The 17,024-nt window shown below is 38.4% G+C and overlaps 1 protein-coding gene across 1 annotated transcript in view; it reads right to left on the bottom strand.

The window, feature by feature from the left end:
- Positions 1-17,024, bottom strand: part of erbb4b (erb-b2 receptor tyrosine kinase 4b) — a gene marked incomplete at its 3' end in the record, with an annotated part of 371,526 nt that overhangs the window by 289,955 nt on the left and 64,547 nt on the right. The window lies entirely within an intron of this gene.

Genomic DNA, 17,024 nt, shown 5'->3' with positions numbered 1-17,024 from the left:
GCACAACTTCAATGAGTTGCAAATGCTATTCCGTGTTGACGCTACCAGATTGAATTGGTGCTCGGCGACTAAGAAAACACACTGATCTCAGACAGTCATCTGACACACAAAAGAGAGATCAGCAGGTTATAATTATGAAACCATTGTGTGCTGACAAACTGACTGACAAGCCAACTAATTGTTCCAGTATTGTAAGTGTAAAAAAGTGCAATGTGAAGAACTTGCTGTTACTCAAGGCTTGCGCTGCGTAGCTGTTTTGGGTAGTTCAGAGAGGAGAACAAATGTCCACATCTTACCTGCAAAGACAAAAAAAAAGAGAAAACAAGACAATTTAATTTCCTATCACAGTGTAATTCACAAACATATACTACAAACAAAACTGACTACATGTACATTCACTCTGTATTCAAAAGAGTGTCATTGCACAAGCCATCCTGCATTGTTTATTGGCTTCAGTCAATGTACAAACCAAAGGAAATGGTCTTATTTATGCAAACCGACATAAATATTTTTGTTTGTTTGTTTGTTCTGCTGAATCCATTTTTCTTGAGCAATCAGAGCTTTCTGAGAGAGGTTATGCATAACCCCAACACATGAGGCCGTAAACAGGTTAGAAACCTGATTGCAGCTGGGACACACGCCAGATAACCTTTCATTTTCCCCCTCTGCTTCTCTACCAGACAGACAGGTTGCATATTTGACTTGGCAGTGACGACTAAATGCAATCTTTCTATGCAACACAGATAAAACAGCATGTGTTTAACCCTTTTAGGAAAGAATGCAGGAAATCAATCAGAAAGTACTGACAAATCATGAGGGCTGGCAAAATAGGGAGTCATGGGAATGGCCTGTGTGGACATTTTTTTATATTATGCACTAAAAGTATATGCTTGGCTTGCGATGCAAAAGTCCATACTTATGAGTAAATACAGTAAAACATACTTAAAGTACTGGGACATACTTTCACATTATAAAAAATGTCTTGATACTACAGACCCCATTGCGGTGTACTTTTGCATTTTTTTACTTTAAAATGCATTGTTATTTAACATTTCAGTTTTAACATATAAAAACTCTGCTATTGTTCGACTGATAAAATAAAAAAATAAAAGTCACAAACTTATCTGTTGCACATTGGATTAGGAGATATAATACAATCTTTGTTGCATTAATTTCCTGTTGTCACTGTAAAGCTGCTTTGAAACAATCTGGATTGTAAAAAGCGCTACAGTATATAAATAAAGGTGACTTGACTTGACTGACTATATTAGCCTAGAAAGACTGCACATTTTCATACTGCTGGAAAAGGGGTATTTCTGGTGTACTTTTTTCTAAATACTATGAATTAGGACACACTAATTGCTATTTAGGATGGACAATATGCAAATTGAGATACCGTGCTATTGTGCAATTTAGGAGTCAGCAGAGATGGGAGAATGTGAGGAATATCAGTGGCTACTGACTCGAATAGAGTTAGTATTCCCCTCATCTCCTGATTGAGGGTTTATTGTCATGTTGATTTTGATAAATGTTGATAAAAAGATGAGAAGATGGAGAGAAAATCCCAGATCCATATTTTCTTCTCTTGCTGAACTCCCTGAATACCTCAAACCCACCACTGCTGCTATGTGTGGGAGAAAACAAATCACTTCAAAAATCACAGCCAATGGACAGTTCTCTAAAATATAGTCACCATTCATTCTGATTGGATGAAGTAACCAAACTGTCTGAAGAAATTAATTTTGATCCCAAAACTTGGGCACTAAAAAAAGAACAACAAATGATTGAGCTATAAGGCTGTCATTGGAGAATGATGCTTTTTGCCTGCAGAAATTCAGTAAGACCCCTTTTCCAATTACAAGAAACTATGGCTTCACTAGAATAACCAGCAAGACCACAGAATCTTAATCAACCATGCTTTTTGTCCAGCTTCAACCGTTCACCAGGTCCTCACAACCTAGGTCAACATGGAAATTCAGTAGGGTTGAAGATGGATTCAAACTGCAGCCCCATGATGCCCACAGATGCTTCATAATTCTGGATCTGCCAGGAAAGAAACTATGAATAGTGACACTTGAGGAACGAAGAGGCTTTGGATGGAATCCAGTATACAGGAATAGATGCACTTCCTATTAAAACATGATTAACAAACCATTTGCACTCCCTCTTCTGTAGTAAACTCCTTTCCTGGCATATGGCACTGATTCCTGAGACAAAATGAGAATCTCTCTAGAGGAAGCAAAGCAACAAAGACAACACTTCTATGACCTGCACACATTCGCTACAGAGCCAATTGATTCTCCATTAGCACACACAAACACGGTCTAAATCAACCTAGACTGTGCTCTTCACATGTCTGACAGTGCAATCTTAATTAATTCTGATCCAAGGCCAGAGAACGAAATTCCTTACTGTGTTCAATGACCGACAGTTAATTTGTCCCGCGCAGCTTGGTTTTAATGACCATTCTGTTTTTCAACACCCTCATACTGATATCTGTCTCTCTCCACTCTTCTTTCTGTATTCCTTGATTCTTTATAAACATATTTCTAGTCTTAATACCATTAAAGTTCATTTAGAAAAAAATCTCAGCTCAAAGCTGGAAATATTTAGCGTAAAAATAATCCATCCTTTCTCTTTTCTAGAGTCAAGAGACCACCATAAAGGAGGTTCAGAGCATTGATCTGACAGACTAACGCATCCTGTCAGTTGTTGTAAACATTACCGCATCTTAACACACAATGTAAACAACCCGAAAGCTATTTAAATGACACTGTGTAAGGTCATATCAATGTGAATTACTTTAGAATGGTACAGTCACTGTGATTGGTCTTTAATATAAAGATGAATATAGCAAACAATCAAAGGTGTTTTAAAAAAAGATTCAAACATGACCTTATTGCATGACCTTAAAGAACTTTGTCACACAATAACCATTCTGATTGGCATTTTAACTAAGGGGGTGTGACCAGTGTGGAACTGATGCAGAGGGCAAATGCTGCATTCACATGCTACTGGAATTACTGTAATTTAGGGCTGCCAACAATAACGCGTTGATGCATGCAATTAATTCAAAATCCTTAACGTGTTAAAATAATTTAGCGCAAATAAATCACTGAATAACGTGTATTAACGTAATTTACATCACACAGTTAGAAGATCAAGTCGGATCAAGTTCATCACACTGAGCATCTACAAGTAGGAAGTAGGAAATTTCTGTGAATAGCCCGTGAAGACAGCATAAGCCCTGGTTGTCTAGGCTGCAAAAGGCAAGTCTTCACCCCATAGAGGAAAACAGCCAATGACGCACGTCCTGCATGTCCTTCCACGTCTTTATGGAACAGGCTGACTGCAATAGCAATCTGAATTTCACGCCCTAGTGCCCCGGCCAGGACGAATGAGCCTAAGAATGTGAGTAAATTTGCTGCCCTATGTCTGCTGATCGATGAGGCCTCCGGTTGAGCTCTATTGATCTGCCATTTGTGGGCTATAATCAGACCTTGTACCCCGGCGTCCCCTCCTGGCCTCTTCGCTTGCTGGCAGAGATGGGCAGAGAGAACCATAGCAGGCAGAGGTTTGCAGATAACATGGCCTTCTCACCTCTGTAAGTGGAGCTAAACTGAGAGATAAGGAACTCCCCGGGGCCTCCAGCCAGCACTTACGGAGCTATGCTCACCATGCAGAGCCGTTTTCGTCTCACTCTTACTCAGCCGGTGCAGCGGTATTGCCAGTGGGACAGGAATGCTCGATTGGTGAAGTTCCAACCCTCTCCTCCTACTTGCTATGAATAAATTAATCTCCTTGTTTGAATATGTTCCAACTGGCCTGTACTTATTCATAATTACCTATTAGGGCTTCTTAATGTAATAAGCAAAGCTAAATGTGAAATTTAATTGTAGCACAAAAGAGGATGCGGCTCCATGTTGCATTACGAAACCAAACGGTAAAAGAAAACGGTAGTTTACAGATCGCCAGGCACCATCTTGAGAAAATCAGATTAGCCAGTGGAAGTGAATAGGAGGTCTGGAAAAATCCCAGGGCTAAAGCAGCACAGCTGAATTCCAAAGGAGGCCAACAGCTGACCAATCGAACCACTAAATCAATAATCAAAGCCATGCAACCCTAAATGTCACGGCTGAAAGCAAAATTATTGTTTTATGAAATGTTACTATAAAAACTCCTCTAAGAAAGATAAGTATGTATGTATTATTGGGCAGATAGACGATGGCATCGTCCATCGCCGATGGATGACAGACGTCATGATGTTGAGCCGGAATTGTGATTCTTCGATTCACGATTCTTCCGCATCCGGACCCCGGCGTGTTTCCATCCGGACCGCGAGACAGAACGGTAGCACCATTATGCTGTTTCTAGTTGAAGTGAGCAGTGTGTCTAAAAAGTGGTGCAGATCACACTACAAGCACTCAGGATCATTTGTGGTAATGATATTTCAGCGCTTCATTCAAGCCCTTTCAGCTTTGCTCGCGTTCTCTCTTTCTCCAGACGAGCACCACATTAACGGAGCTTAACGCTCAGACGCAACCCCCTGATGTCATCGTCCATTGCAATTTTCTTTGCAAGTTTTTTTTTTGCAATAGACATATTACAACACATTTTGGAATTCATCTCAGCATTCTTCAGACCATATGAACAGTGTCTCACACTCATTTTCAGCTGCTGATAAAGTAGGTTTTGAAAAACTGTCTCAAAGCAGTCCCTTTCAGAGCTCACTTCAGAGTATTACAACACTAATGGCACAAAGCGATAAAGACATCTACAAACCTTCAGATCTATCAAACACTTGGCCTCCAGCTCAAGAGTTCTAGTGGAATGAGGCCATATTCGTGGATGTGAGGGAGTACGAGAGGAACAGGAGGAGACGCTGTATCGAGCGCCTCTGCTCCGGGTGCCTTGAGACTCTATTAACAGTAAAACAAGCGGTATGCACACACACACTAATTAACTAAGTTTCCCAAACGAACCACTGCGCAGAAATAAGTGCATCTGGGAGCCCCTTCAAAGCAGCAATGGCACAGTGGCATGCCAAGAGATTGTGCAATGCAAATGGGGCTGTAGAGAACTTACCAAGAGCCATCAGGCTAAAAACACAAAGACTATGTATCAGACAAAACACTGTAATAAATAGATCCGTGCAAACAGTACTAATTCAGTGTCTGGGGAACCGAGTGCTTTGTGACAACAACCGGAGTGGCTTTTGACCTTTAAGGTTGGCTCGTGACTCTTCCTTGAGCTTTGGGATTGGAGCAATGATAACTGAGATCGATGGCCGCCCTGGGTAAAAGTGGATCGATGAGTGTCATAAAACAGCCCTCATGATAGCGCATGCATAATCCAGATGAGCAGAAGTATGTGACACTGCCCAAGACGCATGACAGAATTACACTGGCTGTGGATTTAAGCCTAGTCTTATTGGATATCAGTCACTGTGAAAATACAGGAGAGAGAAAAAAAATGTTCATTTAAAAGGTCACTTTGTCTGCCGGTATACCATAAAAAGTTATGTTGCTATATCTCCATCTATGAAGACATTAAGGCGAGTGATCTTCAGTGAGGTGGAAAAATCATCTACCCACACTTCTTTGCCAAACTTTTACTTCCTCACACCTTCGATAATTTTTTGTAAGATGGGGTTTTACCGCCCACAGTGCTCTCTGTGTTTGCCCAGGGCAACGAAGATACCAATCTGACTCTTTTGTAACTGGCAGAGGTCTTCTCAACCTCCACATCCCCTGTGTGTCTCTACAGACTGATTCAGTTATAGCTGAACTTATATATACACTGTATTATGTGTGTGTGTCTCCAAAATAAGTAAAACAATAAATAAAAAAAAAACACACAAAACAGCATATTACAATGATTTCTAAAGGATCATGTGACACTAAAGTCTGGAGTAATGGCTGCTGAAAATTCAGCTTCGCCATTACAGGAATAAATTACATTTTAAATATATTATAAAAGTAAACATTTATTAGAAAATGTAATAATATTTTTCAATATTTTTTTTTTTTGCTGTTGTTGTGTTTTGATCCAATAAATACAGCCTTGATGAGCATAAGAGTCTTCTTTCAGAAACATTAAACAATTCTTTATTATAGTATATAATTACAATATATATAGTATACATATATATACACTACTTCTATCTCTACATGTTTATGTAATATAAATATAGAGAGAGAGAGAGAGAGAGAGAGAGAGAGAGAGAGAGAGAGAGAGAGAGAGAGAGAGAGAGAGAGAGAGAGAGAGAGAGAGAGAGAGAGAGAGAGAGAGAGAGAGAGAGAGAGAGAGAGAGAGAGAGAGAGAGAGAGAGAGAGAGAGAGAGAGAGAGAGAGAGAGAGAGAAATTTCCGGTTGATAAATTCCTAAAAAAACATTTAGGATTTATTTTTATTATAAGTGTGATACCATTGCTGTTATTCATAATTACTCACATCGTGCTATAACATTTTGGCAGTACAATGTAGAAACCAGAGAGAGTTATTACTAAATTCTATGCAACATATATACAATTTATAATATAAATAGTACATTCTGAAAAAGCAGAGAATGATGATTTAAAAAAAGTGTGACACCAAAGCACAGTGAGACAGTTTTAAGTTCTTGCATTCCTTCCAGACAGTTGGGTAATGATTACCCTACTGTAAAAAGCCTCCAGCAGTCACCGCATACATGCACGCACACGCACACACACGCACACACACACACACACACACACACACACACACACACACACACACACACACACACACGGGATCTCAATATCTTCCACCGACCAGTGTCTTATCCAGGGGATAAGTGGAACTTTCTGAATTTTAGGTGGTATTGAGTGCTGTGAGAACAGAGCGTAGATACACCCGCAGTCCTTGGCTCTATGTCTATGGCAAGACCTTGACCTGAACCAAACTCCATGAATAATTCACCCCGCATCAGAGTGTCCTTAAAGCCCTGCTTGAATCTATGGGATGGGGTCTCAATGTTACAGTCTTTGTGTTCAACTCAGACCTCATTAATCGAACAAAGTGTCAAAAGGGTCTGCACAGGGCCTTTTCTGGACAATTTGCAAGGTTTGCACACAATGTCTTGTTCTTCATGAGCAGGTGAGATACCCAACATATTGTTCCACAGCAATCTTCTTCCTGTTATAGTGCAAAAGCATCCTCTAAGTCAGTGGTTCTCAACTCCATTCCTCGGGACCCGCTGCTCTGCACATTTTGTTTGTCTCCCTTATTTAACACACCTGAACCAGATCATCAGCTCATTAGGAGAGACTCCATGAACTGAACTGAGTGTGTCAGATAAGAGAGACATAGAAATGTGCAGAGCAACGGGTCCCGAGGACTGGAGTTGAGAACCACTGCTCTAAGTATAGGACATACATGCAATAGAATGTAAACGCTGTAAGCTATGTTATGATTACACTATATGGTACTCTGTTGAAGTAATCAATCTTCTATTATAAGGCACTTTAAATGGGTCATGAGAAGAGTTCAAAATTAACTTTTGCCACTTCTGAGAATGGGAACAAAATTTACTATAGCTATATTTTGCATATATATATATATATATATATATATATATATATATATATATATATATATATATATATATATATAAATAAATGATAATATCAATAAAAAATAAATAAATAAACTTAAGCTACTGTAGATACATTTTGGAGTAAAAAAATGTACACTTCAGTAAAAGTTGATAGTAACTGACTGCACATCACTTACATCAGGGAGGGTTTGATTATAATTCTTACAATTATATATAAAGCATAATACAGCAGTTTCTAATAATGTTGCTGACCAACTGACAAGTGTATATTTTACTGATTGCAAAATCCTATTTAAACTCCAATTTGGTGCTTGGCAAGTGTTAGTTTTGGATCCTGGTCAAATGGCATTGACATTGTCTCCAACTCCTTACCTCATTACCTTTTTAATAACGTCTTTTGTGTCCCTTTTGTAAAACACTAGGAACGTGTGTTTTTTTTAACCCAAAACTTACTGAAAGGCTTTTTTAAACAAAGTACCCTAAAGGAGTTTCATAAGTGTTATTATACAGAATGCTCTCATTAACGTCCCTGTTCTTTCCTCTTTAAGACAAGGTGAAAACGACTGCTCCCCAAACTCTGCCATTAAACATGTCAATTTGCCCTAATAAATAGGCTGATGGATAAATGAATACATTAGCTCATTCATTAGATATTTAATCAGGTAATTATGCGTAGGCACAGCGCAGCTCTCTCTGGTTAGCACAGAAGCGTTAAACCCAGGCATAATATCGCTCTTTCTAAAATGGACGATTTTAAATGATCAGTTTGACTTGGAAGGTGAGGGAGTAGGGTTTAATTATAACTACACACAATGCTGCTAATAATAATAATAATCGCAAATTTGGTTTATTTTATTTATTTATAAGTTTATTTAAGTTGGCTTGATTAAAGGCTGAAACAATGATTAAAAATAAGCGGGCCACTACACTTACAATATACTGTAAACACAGAGACTAATGACTTGACAAGACACACCTGTGAACATGATTAAACAATAAACCAATGACAGAACAGAACTGAAAAACCACATGACTAAATCAACCAATGACAACATGACACATTCACAAGGGGAGCACATGGCAAGAACACATGAGGGAAAAGGGAATCACATGACAGGAACCTTGACTATAGGTCAATTACAAAATTAAAGACATGACAACAAAACTAGACGTGACAACACTCTAGAGGTGAAAGCAAAAGCAAGGTTTGCCGTAATCTAAAACATGTTTTCATTTTGAATACTTCAGATAGTAGGTCATTTTCAAAGTGAAGGAAAGATGAAGGTATATAAACAGCCAATAGGCCTGTATTGTGCATATCACGTCCTTGGAGCTAATCATTTTCAACTGCAGCAGGTTGACGTTGTTCTGCGCCAAATGTGAACAAATTAAATGAGGCAATTAAAGACTGAATAAGCCGGCGTTGATAATTGTGGCCTGATATGCCAGCGGCAATTATAATGAGCCCAGTTCTGCTTCACAGACTTAGCGCTGTTCAGAAACACAGCCAGGAGTTTTTCTGTGAGGGCACTTGGGCCAGGGTTTCCACAGCAGTCTCTTAGCCGTACCAAGCTATAAGATTTTCACAGCGGGACCAGCTATAAGATATCCCTCTCACGTCGAAAGGCCTGTTGGTTACAAGCGGACGGCTGTGGCGGGAAGCAGTCTGGTGGAAAATTGGGCCGCTCTGTTATATCCTGCGCTCTGTCATGTCCTGTGCTTCTAGCCTTTGGGTTTATTGTACACGAAAGCTCGGTTGCTGCCGAGCCACTGGAGTTAACTAGCCCTGTCACTTCCATTAGGAAAACAGGCATGGATCTCTTTTAAAAGGAAAAGGAAAATCATTCTCTGGTTTAAGTTGCACACAAGTTTTTGTAAGTGTGTCCTACGTCTTGCCTTTTCAGGTCAGACCTGTTTGTTAGCAGTGGAACTTATATAAGAGAGAACAGCAACACAGACTCGTTCGCGGCCGATCTACTTACTAAAATGAGGCAATGATAAGGAACAAGAGTGCACTGAGATAGTGTAATAGCAACACAAGCAAGTCTCTCTCATCTTTCTCCATTGACGGTCATTAGAAATTAACCTAGAAGTTTGTGAAGGAACTGCAGGGCGTTTCTAACAGAAATGCCAATGTAAAAAATAAAATAATAATAATAATAATAATATTGCAAAATCCTATTTAAACTCCAATTTGGTGCTTGGCAAGTGTTAGTTTTGGATCCTGGTCAAATGGCATTGACATTAGCAATAATTATAAATATAATTATTTATAATTATAAAATTAAACTGGGAAATATAAAAACATTCAAATTATGACTAAAAACTATAATAGTATCTCAATTACACTAAAATGACACTGATATCCATGGTTACCTCAATACAACCATTGGGTTTACTGATTTTACCCTGCTATCAACTGATATATTACGGTAATAAACACAATCTGAAAAAAAAAAAAAAAAAAAAAAAAACACTCTAAAGTAAATGTTCTTTAGATAGACATTAGATAGATAGACTTGATAGACTTGCTTTCAACTGCACATCCATTTGAAATAGATTTTTTAAAGCACAAAAAGCCTGACAATTAATTGAAAATCTGCAAATAAGCGATAGTCTGAGCCATTGTGTTTGCTTTGCCTTGGCCCAGTTCTGTTGTGTTTCTAAGTACTGCTGCTTTAAGTACTCTCTTCCTCTCAGTAATGATGGGATAAACAGCTCAGCCTTGGTTCTCCTTTCTCTGAGACCCAATGTCCTCAGCTCTCAAATAGCACATCAGCCCTGACCCACACTATCTGCAGCCTCTTCTAATAGTGTACACACAGCTTCATCTCTGAGGAGAGACAGTCAATGCTACTGCTCTCATTTTCAATGACTCTCGTATTGTTCATTTAGAGGGGGAAAATTGATCGGTAGTGAAAATGTCTAAATAAATAGATAAATATATATATATAGTTTAGGGTTTAAAGTTTAAAATGTTTTTGAAAGGAGTCTCTTATGCTGACCAAGGCTACATTTATTTGATACAAAAAAAAACAAAAAACAAAAACAAAAACAGTAAAATCAGTAACATTGTAAAATATTAATACAATTTAACCATCTACTGCACACATTTTAATGGTACATGATAAAAATGATTCCACATTATTTCTTGGTTAATTTGGGAACATTTTATTGATAAAAAAAAAAATTTTTGATTAGAAAATTCAAAAGAGCCGGTTATTTTTATTTTTTCAGTTTTTTTCTTAATTTTAGTTACAATTAAGTTTTAGTAATTCTGTTGTGTGTCTGTCTTTTTTAACAGTTTTAGTTATTTTAATACATAAAGTTTTTCATATTATATTTCATTTCAGATAATGTTTTTTCTATTTCATGTAACAAAACGGTTTAATTTAAGTTTTAGTTTTAATAAACTATAATATCCCTGAAAAGAGCAGCATTTATTTGAAATAAGTACCTGGAATCTTTTGTAATGTTATAAATATCTTTACTGTCACTAATGCGTCCTTTCTGAATAAACATATGAATTTCTTTAAAAACAAAAATCTTACTGATCCCAAACTTTGGAATGTATGTCACATTTATGATGCTCTTCAGTTCCCATTCCCAGGAATTACACGTAAAACAGCAGCCAACATAATTATTCAGAATTTCCCCTTCTGTGTTCCACAAAAGAAAGAAAGTCATACAGGTTTGGAACAACATGCGGGTGAGTAAATGATGACAGAATTTTCATTTTCTTTTCCTCACTAAGAGAAGGGGTGATGACATCCCCCATCTCTCCTGCCCATGCAGCGGACCTTTCTGTGGAGTGTGCAAGAAATCGCCCCCTCACACGGCTCTCTGGGATCTTACCCGAGCTGCACGAGTCCTTTTCATCAGCTCAGTAATTGAAAAATTTAAGGGAAAAACAAGACTCTGATTTCTTTGGGATGAGCCTTTGATAAGGCCTTCGCTCTGAGAGCTTTGAAGGGAAGCCTCCTCTCATCTTCTGAATGCTTTACTCTCATTCAACCCCCAGAAAAGAGAGAGAGAAAAATAAAGAATAGGAATGAAAAAAATGTAAAAGTCAAAAGCATCTCATTTTATCAATGGGGGCAGCAACTGATCTAGAGCAGAGAAATACTAAAATGTTGTTGAATTCAAATCCCAAAGACAATGCAGGGGCTGTTGGGGGAGCGAGTTGGAGCACGATAGGTTCAATGTGACCTCCATTAGTGGCACCAGAGTGTGAAATGACGTGCACACACGTGTACAGGTCTCCTGTTTCTGCTCTGAGGCAGTAACAGCGAGTCAGTGCAGTGGGGAGTCATACTCTGTAGCGGCCTAATGGAAAGTAATGAGGATTGACTCGCGGCATGCTGGGTTTCAAACCTAACCCCACCATGCCCCATCTGCCTGCCGCTAACCAGAGCGACAACTGGTGGATGCAGGAAATCAGACATCTCTCCCATGTCTGAAACCTCCCAGGGGGACATTCCTGAAGGGAAATGAGGAATGAGCTGTGGGAATTGTGTAGGCACTTTAGAGAATGGTTTTGATCAAATGCTGACGTCACCAGTGGCGCAATTTTTTTTTTTTTTTTTTTTTTTTTTTTAAGGTATTCATATCATTCATTTTATTGCATTTAATTCCATTTGAAAGAAATTCATAATTTGATTCAACAAGGATGCATTAAATTGTTCATTATAAATGTCACAAATGATGATTTGCACAAAAATATTAAGCAGCACAATTGTTTTCAGCATTGATAACATTAAGAAATGTTTTTGAGAACCAAATCAGCATGATGGCTGCTAAAAATCCAGCTTTTATCATAGTAATAAATGAATTTTTAATATAATAATATAGTTTTTTTTTTTTTTATAATAATGTCCCACAATTTTACTTTATTTTTGATTAAATTATACAGACTTGATGGGCATATGAGACATAAAAAAAAAAAAACATTTAAAAAAAAATCTAACCAGCCCCAAACTTTTGAACATTAGTGTATTTTCTCTTAAACAATGCTGGTCAGAAACAGTTTAAACTAGGGCTGTTCGATTCCGGATTTTTTGGAATCGATTCCGATTCCGATTCCTGTTTCTGGAATCGAAAAGAATCGATTCTTGGAATCGATTCCTCACTGTTATTTTCGATTCTTTTCTTTTTTAATACCAACAGCATGTCTAACATTGTCGCGTCTTACCGTGCCACACAGCGAGAAACTCTCTACACCGGGCGTGACAAAGCGACCGTTGCAAATCCATTTGTCCTTCCTATAGACGTATTGCGACTTGCGAGTGCTGGTCATAAATAGAACGAGGCATTTACTTCGGGGATTTGTCACGTCGTGCTTCCTGCATCAGGTGTAGACAGTACAGTGTAAAGACTAGGAATATGTTCACCATATAGGCCTACATATGTGGTAGATTTTATTTTACATACATACCTAACTAATAACACACACAAACACACACACACACACACACACACACACACACACACAGACACACACACATAATCGATCTATCCACATACTAAGTGTATACACTTATGTATGTGGATAGATCGATTTTTATTTATTTGTGGTATATATATTTCATCCAGTATCGTTAAACTATAGCTAAAATTCCTGTTAAATTCTAAAAGCATTTTGTTCAGGAACAGACTCATGCACACTTTACACATAGGCTACAAACTTTTTAGGCCTTTTAGTTTACACAACTTTTTTTTTTTTTAGGGCCTTTACACATATAAACTTTTTTTAGGGCCTTTACACATATTCACTTTTTTTTAGGCATTTACACATATAAACTATTTTACACGCACACCTGCGGCGACACAAATAAAGCACGAAAAGAGCTCTTTTCTGTCTGTGTCATACGTAGGTCACGTGCACACTATAATGTTCGCACCGTCTATGTTTCGCACGCACCCCTACACACAAGCACTGTTCCCACAGTAACCATTCCTCCAGCTCACGCGGCGAATGCAATAAATGTAGCCTACTGTAGGTCGCGTGGCCACTATAGTATATTAGTAGTCTGAACTTTATTTCTTTACAGGTGACGTGATTGTGTTGACAGATGAATTCAGCAACTGGCCGCGGTTTGTGTTAAAAAAAAAATCTTAAAGAGGAGTCGATTCCCCTAATGGAATCGATTCCAACCTTTGGAATCGACTCTCAATTCCCAACGCCTCGGAATCGAGGAATCGATTCTTTTTGGAATCGAGTCCCAGCCCTAGTTTAAACATGTTTGATTCTGTTCAGATACAGACCTCCACTAAGTTTTTGAACTTATTCGTGAGTTTTTTCTCTGATGTATCAGACACTGCAACGATTTCATCATAATCAATTGAAGGGCGCATAAAATGATCAATGGTCCGGATTTTGCCTGCAGGCCTCTTGGTGGGGGTAATTAAGATACTCACAGATTTGCACAGAGAATGATGGCTATGTCCGAAACATAGACATCAGCCTCACAGCCCAGCAGATCAATTTATTCACAGAAGACAGAATTTTTATATGAAAGTACATCAGGAAACAGGTTGCAGACAGGCTTCTAAGGCACCATAATGTCATGTCTAATGGTCTAGAACAAATTCAAATGAGCTTTAGAGGTAACCAAGCAAATATTGAAGGACTGCAACGCTCGTTTCTTGCTAAAAATGAGATCTTAAGTAAAAAAATAAAAAAATAAAAATACTTTGCAAAATGAATGAATGAAACTGTGTGCGGAGAATTGTGGGATATCAGTGGAAGATGCTGCCATCAAAATCCAACAAGATCGACTGGATGTTAAGCAATCAAACCTCTATATACAGTTGTAATCTGAATTATTCAACCCCCATTGCAAATTGGGTTTATTGGCAAAATTTAGACTTTCAGCAGTTTGCAATGAACAAATCAAACAAAAGTAATTGAAATAGCTCAACACAACAAATGTTTCAAGTGGTTTCCCCAAATTCAACTTAAAATGCAACTTTTAATGACTGCAGTCTCAGTCGAAATTATTCAACCCCCTGAATACAATCCCTCCCAACAGCACAAATCTGCAAAACAGGTGTTGTCTCAAGCACACCTGATACAACGAATCAAGGGCTTCATTAGTTGCACCCGGTGTGCTTGAGCTAGAACACATGAAATGTCTGAACTGGCTAGGTTTGTTGAGACCTACTGTCAGTGAGGAAGCTGATATTTGGGCTTCACTGGATCTTACAACAGGACAGTGATCCCAAGCATACCTCAAATTCCACCAAGACTTGGTTGCAGAAGAAGTCCTGGAGGATTCTACAGTGGCCATCACAGTCACTTGACTTGAACCTCATAGAAAATATCTGGTAGGATTTGATGAAGGTAGTTGCAGCACGCAAACCCAAGAATATTACTCAACTGGAGGCCATTGCTCATGAAGAATGGGCTCAGATTCCTCAGAAATGCTGCCAGAAGCCGGTGTCTGGTTATACGTCTTGTTTGCAGCAGGTCATAACAGCAAAAGGGTGTTCTACTAAGTACAAAAGATGATTGCCATGATAGGGTTGAATCATTTTGAGACTGCAGAAGTCATTAAAAGTTGCATTTTCCACTTGAAACTTTTGTTGTGTTGTTTTGATTTGTTCATTGCAAACAGCTGAAAGTCTGCAAATTTTGCTAAGAAACCTGATTTGCAATGGGGGTTGAATAGTTTTAATTACAACTGTATTACCTATTGTACTATACTACTAAATGCACTATACTATGTATCAGTCAGTGTAGCAATTTCACTGAAGGACCATCTTGGTGTCTATGGCCAGCTATTCTGAATAATATGGAGATACAATCACAAATCAAGTAAGACTGAACACATCACATTCAGAGATGATCCATCAGAAAATTCTTTCATCATTTACTCCAAATTGTACTCCAAATGTTGTTCCAAACCTGCATGACTTTTATTTGGAAAATCAATGGGGTCCAAAACAACACTTTCATTTAACCAAACCCCCCATACATGTTTGGAACAACATGCGAGTGAGTGAATAAATGATGAAAGATTTTTCATTTTGGGGTGAATTATCACTTTAATTTTCAAAATAATCAGTGCTATTATCATCTCTATCGCATGTTTCACGTACATACCTGCTAACATTTTGAAAAAATTGTTTAAGCATTTCATGACTCTTCAGGCACATCATATTTTGTTTGTAATTCTGTTTGTCGAGTACAACTTGAGAGAACTGGTTTGATCTCACTGGTTCAAGAGCCAATTTCTAAGGGTCAAACCAGGATGGAGTTTTCAGTTTTGAGTGAACTAACCCTCCAGGCACATTTTCAACACACTAACATACACAACGGGGTGACACAGCAGCTGCTAGCGGTTCAGAGAGTTGCACAGTGAGCGATGAAAACAATTAAGGGCTCTAATTACCACAGTACATCAGCTTTCAATATGCTGGCCATTGATTTGATAGAGTGCACATGACTTTGGATGAGCAGTAATCAAACAACTTCACACAGGAGGGAAAATATTAAAGAATGGCCTGCTGTTATATCTGGCACACACTCGGGGTACTTGAATCTTTAGTTCTCTCGTTTCCTCCATCTTTTAGTCTCCGTCTCACACAAAACTCCTACAAACAATCCAACAACATCTGCGAAGAGTGCATAATATCAATTAACACCAATTCCTCTGGGAAACCTGCCACTAGTGATTAGCAGAGATGAAAAATGTATTGTCACACTTGGTCAATATACATGTACAGTACGTCATCAGAAAAGAACAGGTATTTATCAAATTCAGATTCTCAAAGTATTTATTTTCACACTAACTTCCTGTTTACTACACCGAGACACATGATTTTACAGATTTCTCCCAGACTGAAACCAACTGACAGCACAATGCAGCTCCTATCAGATAGGTCGGTTGTTTAGAAATAAGAGATGGTTTTATATTACACAGATAAGCGGAGGAACAAGATAAAGTGATGGACCATGTCAGTTTGCTCTCTTATCACATTCTGCTTGGGGAAAGGAAGTGAGAGAGGGAGAGAGAAAGGTGATTGGGTAGTTTGCTGAGCCACAGATGCATTCCTCATCCTCTGAGAAGTCACCGTTCAGGACTAGTGAAGTGTGACACCAGAAATGCTGAAACGCCCATATGGCAGAGAACGAACTGAAGAATACATAAACATTCAAGAACACCTCAGGCGCAAACAGACACACCTGCAGTCTCCAAGAACATGACAGTGTATTATACAACATAACTCCGTTCTTGCTAACTGCCTGTGTCGCCGAAATAACAACATAATGTTGGTCAAACAAAGGGTGCCATTCACTAACTAGGCATGTGTGTGTGTATTATAAACCTGTGAGCAAGCAATAAGTCGGGACTTTTTAGACCTGAAATTAATTAGGAGTGGAAAAATGCATAAAAAAACAAAATAGTATTTAATAATCGGTTATGATGACTGCAATAATTTCCA

Source organism: Scardinius erythrophthalmus (assembly GCF_964197995.2).
Source record: "Scardinius erythrophthalmus genome assembly, chromosome: 6".
Lineage (NCBI taxonomy): Eukaryota > Metazoa > Chordata > Actinopteri > Cypriniformes > Leuciscidae > Scardinius > Scardinius erythrophthalmus.
The sequence above is the reverse complement of the archived record's forward strand: the minus strand, read 5'-3'. Positions and strand labels throughout refer to the sequence as shown.